This window comes from Canis lupus, chromosome 32 (genome assembly GCF_048164855.1).
Source record: "Canis lupus baileyi chromosome 32, mCanLup2.hap1, whole genome shotgun sequence".
Classification (NCBI taxonomy): Eukaryota; Metazoa; Chordata; class Mammalia; order Carnivora; family Canidae; genus Canis; species Canis lupus.
The window spans coordinates 30,443,585-30,455,723 of record NC_132869.1 but is presented as its reverse complement, the minus strand read 5'-3'; the positions used below and the strand labels follow the sequence as shown (position 1 = coordinate 30,455,723).

At 48.2% G+C, this 12,139-nt stretch overlaps 1 protein-coding gene across 6 annotated transcripts in view; it reads right to left on the bottom strand.

The window, feature by feature from the left end:
• The window catches only part of TLN2 (talin 2), a 426,489-nt gene extending 414,751 nt beyond the window's left edge, over nucleotides 1-11,738 (bottom strand). For 3 of the 6 annotated variants that reach the window (XM_072808972.1, XM_072808973.1, XM_072808974.1), the window contains exon 1: nucleotides 11,590-11,730. The gene's annotated coding sequence lies outside the window, so the exon portion shown is untranslated. Of the gene's footprint in view, nucleotides 1-10,275; nucleotides 10,388-11,589 lie in introns of those variants that run through there. The other 3 variants (XM_072808970.1, XM_072808976.1, XM_072808971.1) reach the window with 2 other exon arrangements.
• Between the last annotated feature and the right edge of the window lie 401 nt (nucleotides 11,739-12,139).

Here is a 12,139-nt window from a genome sequence, read left to right as displayed (position 1 = left end):
CTGCACCAAAAGGGAGCTGTGTCTATCCAGTGTGCAAGGCCTACGGGGGGACTACCTCCTACACACCCTCTCGGGCAACCTCTCTTAGGTGTCTCCCTAGAGTAATTTTTAAAAAACCATAGGTCCCTAGGTCTCGCTCTCAGGGATTCCAATTCAGTGAGTTGGGTGGGTTTAGGAATAGTGTTAATTCCAGTATAATGAACACAGAGTTATATTAGTTTCAGGTGCACGATATAGCAATTCAAAAATTCTATATATTACTCGGTGCTCAGTCGGGATAAGTGTGCTCTTAATGCCCATTACCTAGTTCATCCATCCTCTACCCCCACCCGTCTGCCCCGCTGCACCACCAGTCCAATCTCTAGAGTTAAGAGTAGAGTTTTTTGTTGGCCTCTTTGTTGTTTTGTTTCTTAAATTCCACATGTGAGCGAAATCATATGGCATTGGTTTTTCTCTGAATGACTGGCTTCACTTAGCATTATACCTTTTAAGGAATAGCATTTTTAAGAGCTTCCCTGGTGATTTGGAAGCACACACATGACTGAGAACCACAGCCACCAATTATGGTCAGGGTCCCACCAGATATCCCAAGAAAAGGAAAAGCACCTGGTGGTGGTCAGGAACATGGAATTTCAGTGCCAGCTTTGCGAAGCGGCCCCAGTAATTCTCATCCTTCTGGGCTTCAGTTCTTTCCCTGTCAAAGGGAGAGGCTGACCTAGAACCATTCAGGCCTCCCAGTTTTTAAGCAATTAACTTCTCTGGAATGACTCTAAGATCTCCCATGAAGACATCTGCCCTTCCTTCTTGGATGTACTAAACCCACCTGCTTTGTGCTTGCTCTTCAGGCTGCCCTGGCTGATGCCTTACCCTTTAACCCTGCTGGGGAGGGCCCGGGAGTGACAGGTGCTGAGTCCCATAGAAAGCCCTTCAAGGAGAAAATTAAGCCTCTTAAAGTGCCCTTGATGTAATCTCTCAAACCCAGGAATAATCCACACTCCTCTGGGAAGATTTGCCAGGCATGACCTCGGGCCATACTCAGGAAGTATCTTTACTTACAACAACCTAGGTCCTAGCCCAAGTATGACGTAATTATGGGTGGTCTTGCAGCAATGCAAAAAGAGAAGACAGGGATTGTCATTTAAGTACACGAAGCTTTGGGACTCCCTAAACTGGGTGCTTGAGAGAGCAGCATTGAGGGAACCAGGGAACATCGCCACCGATCTGCAGGAAAATTCAGTCTGCCAGGGGCTCAAACACGGCAGGAGAGAAAGGAGACCTCTCTCCATGCAGTCAAGTGGACTCTGGGGATGAGTGATGCACCAAAGCAATCCACCAGAACATCGAGGTCAATAAGTACTTGAGACAAGTGAATTTACTGTGTCCAACTCAGTGACAAAAGTTACCAAGCTGACTGCTTAAGTGCCCCTCCTTCAGAGATAAAAATGAGAGGCAACCATTTGTCTGCAGCTAGCTATCCTCGCCTTCTATCACTCAACAAGTAGTTAGCAAGGATGGGCTGCATTCACTCATTCCTGGAACCTCTAACTCTTAACACTTGACCTAAAAAAAATACTGGTCCCAAGAGACACTGTTTTTCCACATCTATATTACTCTCTTCCTTAGCTCAAATCTGGAAAAGATTTCTTTTTCCTCATCTAAGGCTAACCTCCATAACCAGCAAGTTTTCTTCATCAATTACTCATTAACATTTTTTTGTAACTCCTACGTGCCAGCCATTGCTTCAGACACATGGGGACACGGTGCCAGGTAGTTTCTCTCATGGAGCTTATATTCTAGAGCCGCGGGGTAGACAATAAATGAATCATGTATGTAATATCAGGGAATGATAAATGATATGAAAACAAAAAAGGAAGAGGCTTGAGAGCAAGGGCTAGGAGATGCCAGGGAGACCTCTGCGAAGGTGACATTGGAGCCAACTGGTAAATGAAATGAAGTGTGAGGGAGTGCCCCCAACCTTCAGGAGCCAGGATGAGGAGATCCAGCAGGAGAGCTGGAGGTGGAGCAGCCAGGGCATCAGGAGAACCTGATGAGGACGGTGGCACGGAAGCCAGGTGAAGAAAGGTCCTAGAGAGCCATCAGCTGGTTAACCGCTGCTGAGAGGCTGTAGAAGGTGATAGGGAAGAGCTGGCCACCAGATACCACTGGTACCTGAAGAAGCGTGGCTTCAGTGAAGGATGGGGCAAAAGCCAAATTGGAGTGGGTTCAAGACAGAATGAGCAGGGAGAAATGGGGCAGAATGTATGCCAATTCTTTCAGAAAGGTTTACTATTAAGGAGAGTAGGGTGCATTTCATTTACCAGTTGGCTCCAATGTTACCTCCGCAGCTGCAAGAGTCACTGATTGGGGGGACGGGGTCATGAGTGTGCTGTGTTGTTGCTTTTTTCCTTAATATGAGGACTACTACTACAGCATCTCTCTCAGGAGGGATTATCCATCCGAGAAGGAAAGACGATTATGCAGAAGGGAAAGGAGATACATGCATGAGTACAGGATCCATTGCACATGTGGTTAAAAAGCTCTGTGGATACAATGCTGTGTGGCTACAGTTGTAGATAGGCTAGCAGATTTAATAGGAAGGAGGAGGATGAAACTCGTAATTGCTTGTTTTTCTCCCTGAAATAAGCCAAGTCATCAGCTGAAAGGGGGGTGGGGACAGAAATATGGTGGGGTACAATAGTGCATTCCAGTGTACCAACAGTCCCCCTTGAGATCTATAGTTATAAATCAAAAGAGAGAGACGATACAGATGGCCAGGTGTTTTCTCTAGCCGGTTCCTAGGCCTCAGGCAGGAGCATGGTAGGTGGACGGAGGGGTTTTCCCAAGAGAGTTAGATGAAAGGAGAAAGGGTCAAGGGAGTTGAGGGTGTGTTAGAGCACCTGAGCTGTGGGTGGGGGGAACTCAGGGGAGGAGAGAGGGATATGGTCAATGAAAAGTGGAAGGGTCACCAGGTCAGAGGCCCTTGTAGGGTGAAGGCTAGGTGGAACTGGGTACTAAAGGGAGTAAGATGAAAAACAAGTGAGGGTCACACTGGAATGCTTGTGAAGATTTTGCTGGAGGTGCAGTTACTGGTAATGACAAAGTCTAAAACCGTGTTTTTCAAACCAAGGGCTAGTGGGAAGTGAAATCAATTTAGTGGGTTATGATGAGCATTTTTTAATTGAACAAAATAAAAAGTCTAAGAGTACATTATACCTAGTAAGGGTAAATAACGTTTGAGGAAACTTGTTCCAGCTGTGTGTGCATATTTTCATGCTGGATCATCACACCAAATCTCTCTCCCTTGTGGACCGGTGTTTTTAAAAAAAAAAAAAAATACAAAAACAAAAACAAAAAACAAGGACACTAAGGGTTTCTTAACACTGGCATGGCTGATCTTCTAGGCTGGAGAATTATTTGTTGTGGGGGCAGTCCTATACATTGTAAGACATATAGCAGCATCCTTGGCCTCTAGGGATTAAATGCCAGTAGTGCCCCTTCCTCCCTTCAACCTATGCTACACAAAAATGTCTCTAGAAGATGCTAAATACCCTCTGTCTAGAAATAACCATGGAAGAGATGGCTGAAGTAGGGTAGAGGAAAAGGTAACAATGAGAGGTGGCCAAGGGACTGAGTTGAGTGGACAATCTCTATAGATTTCAAGTCACCCAAAATGCTGATGGTACCACAGGACTCACTGTTTAAAAATTCTGATTATCAGAAAAACTAATAAAGCATCTAAAATTAAGCAGGAAAAATGTTTTAAAACAGGCTTATAAAATTCAATTCTAAGTCTTTCCTGTAAATTAAGCTATATAATATAAAACTGAATTAAGTCACACCTATAATCCCAAAATATCTGAACAAAAGCAAGCTAAGGATTACAGAAGGGGAAGCACACTGCATTCACTGCTGTATATACAGAGATGTTACAGCTTTGTTATTTGATCATTATAGAGGAATGTAAATTCATATGTATAAAACCAAAATCCAACCACTAATACGATTTTTATTAAAGTTTTCTGATTATAAAAGAAACATACCCTCAATACAGAGAAAATTTGGAAAATACCAAAAAAAGTAATTTTTAGGAATTTTAAACATTTATAATCCCACCACCCAGAAAAAGTCATTTGGTTTATTCCATTCAGGAAAGGAAAGAATGCAGACAGAGAAAAAGGGAGGGAAGGAAGGACAGTCAGTCAAAGGGAGGAAGAACTATGGGCCAGATGAACAGTCTTCAAAAAATGAAGCAACATGAGGCAGAGGACTATAGATCCAGGCTCTCTACCTTAGCTACATATCAGAATTACCTGGAGAACTCACCCATAAATGCCAACTCCCCACCCAAACCAAAGCATCAGAATCCCCAAGGGATCCCAACACAGAGTCAGGGTGGAAAATCCTACAAAAGAGATTCATTCTATAAGCTTAAGGTCAAGGTCTGTTTCATGAAAAGTTCTCTCTCATTTCACTTTTTTTCATACACTCTACTACCAATTTTGCTTTGCTTATTATAACTTACATGTGAAATCATTAGAGAATAAAAAGCATTAAAATTAAGGGGCTAAAAACAGAACAAATGTTTATCTGCTAAAGAATTTTAGGATCCCTGGGTGGCGCAGCGGTTTGGCGCCTGCCTTTGGCCCAGGGCTTGATCCTGGAGACCCGGGATCGAGTCCCACATTGGGTTGCCGGTGCATGGAGCCTGCTTCTCCCTCTGCCTATGTCTCTGCCTCTCTCTCTCTGACTATCATAAATAAATAAAAATTTAAAAAAAAAAGAAATGTTAAAAAAAAAAAGAATTTTAGAATTAGGGGATCGGTGGAGAAGGGAGCCTTTCAGGGAAACTTCTTGAGCTTTGGGTCATCTGAGCCTCTATGAACTTATACAAAAGTAAGGGTCCCTGAGGACAGCACAGTATGTATGTGCCACTGATAAGCACTGTTAGAAATATGTCCCCTCTGGCAACAGTGAAATAAACACTTGTTGAAATTAATGGCTACTGCACTTAATTTCCTCCAAAAAAAAAAAAAAATGCACTAATGACCAGATTACAATACAATTTAAGCAACATTTATCATCTGGTCACCATTTTCTTCACAATGCCCTTGACATGTAGCCAACTTTTGTTAAAAGAAATCAATGGCTTCAAATCTTCCATATGCATGCATGCTGAAAACCAAAAACCAAAAATGAAACAATCGCTAACAGTCCTCTTCATTCTCGCTTGAGACTCCATTACAGAATATTAAAACAATACTAATGAACTCTGACTTTCGCTGTGGAGTAAACATGCATCTATCCATCATTAAATCCCCAAACACGTACAAGAGATGTAGACAACATTCAAATAACATAACCCAAATATTTATTTCTCTCTGCTTGGTAAAATTGATAAAAGTGAGTTAACTTGCCCTAACTGGCATTCTAACTTTAATCCCCTGGCTGGACAAGAACACAAGATCTGTAAAACAGGAAGCTGGTTTCTCAAAACCAGCAATTCTCAAAGTATGGTCCATGATCACCAAGATCAGCATTACCCGGGAACTTATTAAAAATGCAAATTAACAAACTCCACCCAAGACTTACAGAGTCTAAAACCCTGGCCCAACAATCTGGCTTTTAACAAGCCCTGGAAGTGATTCTGATGCATTCTAGCTGGGGAACCACTGGTGGTATCTAAAACCATGATTTTCAAATTGTGCAGCAGAGCCCTGGCTTGCAGTGGGTTGAGACTCTGAGTCTCCCACTAGGACTCACAAGGTCACGTAGCACAGACTTCTTAAAACGTGGATGGAGTTTCCACTGTTTTTCGAAGTTTGATTTTAGTGCTAACTGCCAAGAATTCATAAATTCTATCAAGTTTCAAAAAAAAATTCTATCAAGTTTCAAAAATCACACTAGAAGGTAAGATTATAAATGGTACAGAGCAGTCAGCAAGCTGGAGATCTTGTAGAAGGAGACGGGAGTTCAAATGCCAGCAGAGCCATTAGACAGTACCTCTCTGAGCCTCGGACAGGAAAACCAAGCTTGAGGAGAGGCTGCTGCTATCTGAGAAGACTGTGCAATTGGCCAGACCTTCCCTGAGTCGGATTCAGAGAAAGTCAAGGAAAAGGAAAGTGCTTGCTAAGAGCTTTCTTGATCTCTTATTCTCACTTCTCTCCTGGGGGATAAAGGTAAACAGCTTTTTCTAAAGCCATCCTTTACAATGAAAGCATTGACTCAAAACTGAGAAATCTCAGAATGTCAAAAGATAATTAACTGAAAGTTTCCAAAGAGATTAAAGATTGCTGCAGAAAGCATCAGAGAAAGCAGGTGTGGTGTTGTTTCCAAAAGGGTCTCAATAAAGTTTCATATCCATGAACCAAATACTATTTTAAAGTGCTTCCATATAGAAAAGTTTTTGTGTTTAAGTAAACCAATCAAGGTGTATATGAAACACATGAATCACCCTTCCCCCTTTCCCACTGCCAATTTTAAACAATCTCAAGCTTTATGTGTCCTTCCATATCTTTCTCCAGTGTTCTATAATAGGGCTTTTTTTTTCAAATCAGAAATAGGATCATACTACATCTGATACTCTATAACTTGATTTTATTTACATTTAATACATCATGGATATCCCTTGCAAAATAATCCAAAATAAACCCTATTTATTTATCCTACTGATGGACATTTCATATTGCTTATTTACTTGAATAACCCCACAATAAACATCTTTACACACAGATCTTTGTATGTTGATGTTTTTCTTTCTGTAAACCAGGCCTCCAAATATGGGATTGCTGGGGCATATAGTTCATTCCAAACTTAAAGAGAAATTGTCTGCTTTCCCTAAGTTTTTTGGCAATTCAAACTCCCAAGAGTCTATGAGTTGCCCCCACACACATCTAACAGAAGATGTTACCGATTTTTTAAAAAGTGGGTTAACTGAGTGGACAGAAAAGTAATGTGTTTTAAATTTCCATTACCCTGACCATTGTGGAGGTTAAGAATCTTTTCACATGTTTATTGACCATTTATCTCTCTTCTTTTGGGAACTGACTGTTCATATCCTTTGTTTATTATGTTGTCCTTCAAATACTATTTAATCACATACTCACCACCCCCCCTCATCTATTAGATATGTAAAGTACAAATGAATATCACTCCCTAGGAACTCAGCATGTGAGATTAGGACAGGGGATGTCTTCTTAGCATGAAGTGCATAGTAAGTCCTCAAAACAATTGCTGACTAAGTGAATAGGAGACTTAGAGAATTTTGTTAAGATTGAAACTAGAAGTTGGGACACCTGGGCTCAGCGGTTGAACGTCTGCCTTCAGCTCAGGGTATGATCCCGGGTTCCCGGGACAGAGTCCCACATCAGGTTCACAGCTGGGGAGCCGGTTTCTCTCTCTGCCTATGTCTCTACCTCTCTCCGTGTGTCTCTCATGAATAAATAAATAAAAATCTTAAAAAAAAAAAAAAAGATTGAAGTTAGAAGAGTAAAAAGGAAATACAAATATTCATTATTTTTCCTACATATTCAGAACAGCATCACTTTAGCTGAAATTACATTGTTGGTTAAGGGAAAAAATCATGTTCTTGGCATTGACTCTGAAAATCCGCTGTGAAATGGGTGGCAAATGAGCCCAGTCTTAATTCAGAGTTCCGGCTGACAATAAAGAAAGGCTCTTACAACCAAAGCATTTTGTACCCAGCCTTGTTTACCAGTTGTCATTCAAATGGCACCTGCCACAGAGCCAAAGGTTGTCAGGATGGTGATGTCAGGAGAAGCCTACCTTCAGCATTTCGTCATTTCTTTTTTGGTTTTCTGTCTCCACCCCCTTCAAGATTTTTTGCCCCTTAAAATCCCCTGCTTACTGAGGAGGGGCCTGTAGGGAGGGCTTGCAGGGGGAGTTTGACAGAGTTCAGATTCCTTAACTCTTTTAACTTCAGGCAAAACATCTGGTTGAACCCACCACTTATCCCCATTATTTGTAATAGTTCTGTTTGGCTTATGTTTTAACTAGTCTCCTTATTAAATATAAAAATAATAGGATTAAGAAGTTCTGGGGGAAAGTACTGTAATTAAAAAGGCACCAGTTGCGTAAGTTAAGCTGTAATTCTGGCCCTGCTTATTAAGTTTTCCTTCTTGTCTTTAAAATTTTTTGTACCCAATAAAACTGACTTTGAATTATTTAACTCTTTTTTAGTACTTCCTGTATTGGCCAAACTCCACCTAAAATCTCCTAGAAAACATCATGACTCAAAAGTTCTGAATCAATAATGTCTGTCATGGATCATAAGTTTCAGACACTGTCCCAAGAGTTTGGACGGGCCACACACACACCACAACATACACACCACACAGTGGGGTAAACTGACAGGCAACTCTCCAAATAGCACAGACGTTTTCTAATCTTTTGAAGTTATAAAACCTTCTTAACAACAACAACAACAACAAAAATGCAAGACCTTTGATCAAGTCACGAAGTTATAATATGAATCAGGCAAGAGGCAACAAAGCACAATTTATAACACCTTGTTAAGAGAGGCATAAGAAATCATAAACATGAAAGTAGTAAACTTGGGAATGAAGATTGAAGGGTCTGCAACTTAAGTTTTTATTTCAGATTTTTAAGACAGCGATTTTTTAAATTTAATTTTTATCATACAACATGTAGTACATGCACACAATGTGAAATATATGTAGTTACAAAGCATTATGCTAAAACGAATAAATACATTTTTAGATGTATAGACTTTTTTTTTTTTTTCTGAGCATAGTTGGTAAAAATTTAGATGGTTCACCATCCGTAACCTCCCTTAACTGCTCTTGGGAACTAATTATCTGCTGTGAGTGAGGGGTGCAGGAAGATGGGAATCAGTGTAATTTTGAGGTACAAAACAGAACCTGGATTAGAAATCTCTATCTCTACCCATCACAGTCTCTGTCTCTCTCTCTCTCTCTCTCTCTCTCTCTCTCTCTCACACACACACACACACTCCTCTTTGTAAAACCCAACTTCCCGTAAAAATACTCTAGGAAAAAAAACAGTGTTTGGTTTGAAAAACCCTAAACAATAGGTTTAGCACTAGTGAATTCAAGGCACACCTATTCGCCTAAGCCAGTAACTCATTTAACAGAGTTAAGTCTTAAAAATCTGCTTTCTGATTGAAGTAGAAGCACAACATTAATGTCAAAAAAAAAAAGACACTTTAATTAACACTATTTTGTATATCCTTAATAACCTAAGTGGGTACCAAGTACCAAGGCAGAGAAAATTCAGTGACTTCCCCAATCTGAAGAACCCTGTGTTTCTTGCGATTCAAGGTACCACCGCTAAAGACTAGGAACTTTATGAAATAAATGCTTTTCTGCAACTGATTTGATTCTCTCCTAAATTAGTTATGTTAATTTCGGATAAATGTATCTTGGGCTCTTGGGTGTTTTCCACTATTCCAGGGCTCAATGGGAAAAGAAAAGAAAAAAGAAGGAGCATTCACGCAGGGAGCCGTCAAGGCCCCTCGGGACATCCACCCGCACCCCCAGGGTTGGCGCCGACACCCCAAATCTGCAATCACGGAAGACAAACCTCCGACGCGCAGTGGGGGCCCTCGGCCCGGAGGCACCGGCTGAGGGGGGCTGGCGAAGGGGCGGCGCGGTCCCTCACTCCCAGGGCGCGCCTCAGAGGAAGGCGTCCGAGCCCCCTCCCGGTGGCCCCCGCAGCCTCTCCGGCGACGAAGCCCCGAGCGCTGACGTGACCTCGACAGGACCGCACCGCCTCGGCGGGACGCCAGGGAGCGGGGCCGGCAGGTCTCCGCGCGCGGGTGACGGCGGGTCGGCAAACACGCCCTTCCTGCGCCCCTCACGGAGCGGAGGCCGCGGGCGACCGCACGTCGCCGAGCAAGCCCGCAGCGCCGTCCCGGGAAGCCGCCGGCCGCAGGCTCGGGAGCCGGGAGCCGGGAGCCGGGAGCCGCGGGGAGGGCGCGCAGCGGCACGGACGCCTCAGCCCGGCACGCGCGGCCGCCGTGAGAGCCGAGCAGGGGGCGGGGCGCCGCGTGTCCGCGCGCTCGGGGCCCGCTGCTCCCGCTCCTGCCCCCGCGTCTCGGCAGCGCCAGGCGCCCGCGCGCCCGCCCCCCGGCGTCCCCGGCCGCTGGCCGCCACCTCGGGGCGCGGGCTCGGACTGCATGCCCCTCACGCCCTCCACTCGCCGCGGACGCGCCCGGTCAAGTTTCCCCTCGCCCCACCCGAGCCCCAACTTCGGGAAACGCCGCCCGCCGCCCCTTACCTGGCCTCCGAGAGCGGGCGTCGCGGCGACAGCCCCGGGCCGCTCCCGCCTCCCCTCCCGCGGGGATCGGCTCCGGCGGGGCGCGCGGGAGGAGCCGGCCCGGGGACGCCGCGGAGCGCACCGCCCGGGCGGAGCGGGCGAGGGGCGTGTTCCGTGCGCCCGGGAGCCCGCGCGCCGCGTCCCGGCGGGACCGGGAGCCCCTGACGGCGGCTCGCCCCCCCCCCCCCCCCCGCGGGCCGGGCCCGCCTGCCACGCGCTGCCGCCGCGCGCCTCCCCGGGGCCGGCTCCGCGTGCGCCCTGCGCGGCCGCCTCCGCGCCTGCCTCGGCGCGCAAACTTTCCCGGCCGAGCCCCCTCCGCCTCCGCCGCCGCGGCCGGGGCCGGGACCGGGACCCCGCGCTGTCCCGGAGCCCCCGCAGCCAAGACCCACGGAAAATATGGCGCCCTCGAACGTCGCTCCTCGGGCCCCGCGGGGAACCCCGACATGCCCGGCGTCCGGGCGCCCCGGCTCCCCGGGGGCGCGCAACTGGCGCTGGCGGAGCCGAGGAAGGAACGGGCGGCGCGAGGCCAGCGCGAGGCCAGCGCCGCTGAAGCCGAAGCTCGCTCTCGCTCTGGGGGGGCGCTGCCCGGGCCCCTCCGCAGCCAGCAGCTGTGCCGGTGGCGAGGCCGCCGAGGGGGAGTCGCGGAGTCGGCAGCTCGGAGGGTCCGCGGCCGCACGAGCTCCGCACCAGCTCCGTCCGCACCCGCGGGCTGTCTTCGCCGCGAGCCGCGGCCGGAGACTTGTTTGCAAAGTGGCGCTGGAGTCGCGGCGGCCAGCGTTGGAATGAAGCCGCTCCGCCCGCGCCAACTCTGCGGGCGCGGGGGCCCGGCCGGGGCCGAGGGGACACTCCGTGCAGGCGGGGCCGCCTTTCAAAGCCCAGTTACCGGAAACCCGGCGGGAGCCCCGGAGGGGACGGGCTGCCCGCCGCCAGGAATCCGCTCTCGGGCGCCGGCTGCCAGCCTGCTTGCAAACCGCTGCGCCCGGGTCGAGTGCAGTGAAACATACATGTGCAATAGACAGGTGCATTAATTTAATTTTATTTTTATTAGCATTATTATTATTATTATTATTTTTGCAAAAAGCCCTCCTAGGAGATCAAATCTGGGAGCTTTGCGGGTTTTTTTCTGCATTGGCATCACTCACGAGATGCAAACGGGAGGAAAAAAAAACCACCCACATTTTCCTTCTGTACAGGGGAGGGAAAAGACACGAGAAATCCATGCAACGTGCATGCAGCTGGAGGAAGAGGGAAACCCGAGTGAGCCGTGCGCCTTACCGGGGGATGCATTTACTGTCTCATTGCAGAGCGCCTGCCCCGGAGTGCAGCCGGCGTCCCCCCGCGCGCCCGGCGACCGCTCCGCTCCCGCAGCCGCCTCAGCCGCTGCCGCCGCCGCTGGCTCCGGGCGCGGAACAAGAGCCGAGGGCGAGCGCGAGCGCACGGCCCGCGAGCGCCGGGAGGGCAGGAAGCGCGTCATCACTCGGGGACGGCGCGGCCCCGCGCGGCTCCGGTCCAGCAGCGGCGCCGTGCGGCACCCGGGCTGCGCCGGCCCGGGCCGCTCTGGGTCTCTGTCCCGCCGCCCTGGGCCGAGAGGGTCCGCGGGGGCAGGCGGCCCGCCGGCCGCGCTGTCGTGGGGGGGAGGGGGCGCAGAGTGACCCCGGCCCCCCCGAACTCGGGCTCAGATGCGAGGGAGAGTGGGGGGGGCGCGGCGTCCCTGGATTGGGGTCCCCGGAGCGCAGCGCGCCGCCCGCGGAGCCCTGGCCACCCCGAAGCGAGCCGCGGAGTTCGGGGACGTGGGGCCGGTGCGCTCCAGCGGCGGTGCCATCGC